The sequence below is a fragment of the Trachymyrmex cornetzi genome, unplaced genomic scaffold (genome assembly GCF_001594075.2).
Source record: "Trachymyrmex cornetzi isolate Tcor2-1 unplaced genomic scaffold, Tcor1.1 scaffold1628, whole genome shotgun sequence".
Classification (NCBI taxonomy): domain Eukaryota; kingdom Metazoa; phylum Arthropoda; class Insecta; order Hymenoptera; family Formicidae; genus Trachymyrmex; species Trachymyrmex cornetzi.
In genome coordinates, this window is record NW_017296232.1 from 16,031 (window position 1) to 19,130 (window position 3,100).

The window sequence follows — 3,100 nt, forward strand, 5'->3', positions numbered from 1 at the left end:
CGAAGGATCGTAACCGCCATTGCATCCGCGTTAATGTGATACGGCCTTAATAACAAAAGACGTAAGCAAAGACGCGGGAAACGTGACATCGAAGTTGGTAACTGTTAGCTGTTGGCGCCATACATTCGCTTTCGTTCATGAGGTAGAGAAGTGATCTCTCAAGAATGTCGAGTATTCTGCTTTGTATAAATCCAAAAAATATCGATTCGCTCAATCTATGGAAGCTTTTATGCCTCTTGTATTACTACAATACATTAGTGGTAAGTTTACAGATTTTTTCAGTAACACGTAAATTTCGTTAATTTTTACAAACGTACATTACTTTTTCTGATGAGACGATAAGTATGTCTTGTGTTTATCTCGATTTTTCGTGTTATCTAGGAAAGTAAATATTTAATATATAATATAATGCTCTTATAATTAGGGATCTCTAACCTCAATTAATACCAGATAGCAACGTGTCTGTCTTGTTGTTGGCATGTTGCTTTCTAAGCATGCATTGCTAAGTATGTGTTGCTATTAGAATTGTGAACTGAGTCTTCATTTGTTGGCAACTTGATGCCTTCACTATCTGATAATATTAAGTAGCAACTTGCCAGCAATTTGCCGACAATTTTAAACTCATCATCAAAATTCGTACTATTGCCATCAAGTTGCCATAATTACATGCAGCATCATACAATAGGCCTGTTCTTTTTGGCTGAACTTTTGCACCAGTTCATCTTTCTTCTTTTTTCTTCTTGAAGAGAACCAACTAAAACCAAAAAAGAGGTATATTATTGTTAATAATATCATTGAATAAACACTTCTAGTTGAAGTAAATATAATTGAACTTCTAATTCATTCTAATTATGAAATATCCATAATTACTTCAATTAAATATAGTTGAATTAAAACAGTATATTTTCATTATAAAAATAATTTTATTCTTAATATTTATTTAAAAATTTTATTATTAAATTTTCTTAATATCTTCAATATTATACTTTATTATTATAAGCTATTTAAATATAAACTCTTTAACCTTTTTCCCCAATTAATACACTTAAACTATTACATACACAATCACATTAAAATAAATAAAAATAAACACAAATATATATAACTTATAATAAATATTTCTAACTTGAAATCCCATAAATTCTTTAATTACACCCTTTTCTAAAAATTCAACTCACCTCTTATCTAATATACTAAATTTCAGGCCTACCTCATTAACAGGCTTATAAATTCATCTATACACACTTCTTAAAAACCATATTGATCTAAAAAAATAAATATAATAATATATCCATATAAATTTTCTCAAAATTACTACCATCACGCTAATAAACCCCCTAAAAAACAACATCCCAAAGTAACTAACTTATTAATCACAGATAAATAAATTACATAAAAATCAAAATAAAAAATTCATCCTATCAAAGACCCCAAAATAATTCTTATAAATATCATTATAATCATAGAAACATTAATTAACCCCCTCTCTTTAATATATATATATATATATCTATAAAATTTAATTCTTCTATTAAAAAACAAATAATAAAAAAGACGAATTGAATAAGACACTGTTAATAATAAAGATATAACTACTAATACAAATATAAATATATTCACCCCCTTATGAACATAAAAAACCTCTATAATTAAATCCTTTCTATAAAATCCCGATATAAAAGGAACCCCTCTTAATGCAAAATTTGAAATCATTAATCTTATTATTACATAAGGCAGTCTCTCATTTAAATTTCCTAATGATCGAATATCCTGAGTATTTTTTATTACATGAATAATCCTCCCGGCCCCTATAAATAACATAGATTTAAAAATAGCATGAATTAATAAATGATAATAAGCTAATAACCTAAATCCTAACCTTAAAATTATTATTATTATTCCTAACTGCCTTAATGTCGATAAAGCAATAATTTTTTTAAAATCATTCTCAAAATTTGCTATAACCCCAGAAATAAGCATTATCAAAATAGATAAAAACCTTAAAACAAATCTAATATTAGTAGTTATTAAAAATTCATTAAATCGAATTATTAAATACACCCCCGCTGTTACTAAAGTTGAAGAATGTACCAACGCAGAAACAGGGGTAGGAGCAGCTATTGCCATAGGCAATCACACTGAAAAAGGAATTTGAGCCCTTTTTGTAATAGCCGCTAATATTAATATAAATATAATACCCCAACTACCTCTATCTCTTCAAATAATCTTAAATCTCACCCACCTATTATTATTATTATTCTTATTACCATTAACATCCCAACATCTCCAATTCGATTACATAAAACTGTTACTATTCCTGAATTATAAGAATTATAATTATGATAATATATAACTAAACAATAAGATACTATCCCTAACCCATCTCACCGTACTAAAATTCTAATAACATTAGGTCTAACTATCAAAATTATTGATAAAATAAATAATAATACTAAATAATTAAATCAACCTATATTAACTTCATTCTCTATATAAATTACCCTATATAACATAATCATGGAAGAAATTAATAATATAAACCCTATAAATGATAATGAAACCCAATCTAGTAATATAATAAATTTAATATTAATTGAATTAAATTCAAAAATTATTCATTCTAAAATAATCATTAAATCTAAATAATAAAATACTAAACTTATAACCCCTAATATAATAAATAACAAATATATATATATATATAAAATAACATATTAAAAATAATTTAAGATTTTTATTTAATCAATACCTATGATTCTACAAACTATTATTCTATATTTAAACTACCTAAATTATCTTATTTTTCCAATATCTTATAAACAATCATTTCCCTATCTTATTTCTCCTGCCTCCTATATACTTATACAGCAAACACACTTAAATTTAATAATAATATTAACAAAGGAAAAAAAATGTATAACTAAAACCATAAATTCCTTCAACTCAGAATTATAAATTTTACCCTCATAATAAATATTTTTTCCATGATACACATAAGAAAATAAATATAATGAATATGCTCCTCTAAAAAAACAAATTAATATTAAATAACCCATCATACCTATATCTCAATTTACAATACTTATTAATATTATTATCT

General features: G+C 25.1%; 1 pseudogene; it reads right to left on the reverse strand.

Annotated features, from left to right (window-relative positions):
* Positions 1-488: 488 nt before the first annotated feature.
* Positions 489-3,056, reverse strand: LOC108758969 (NADH-ubiquinone oxidoreductase chain 5-like; annotated as a pseudogene).
* Positions 3,057-3,100: the final 44 nt, after the last annotated feature.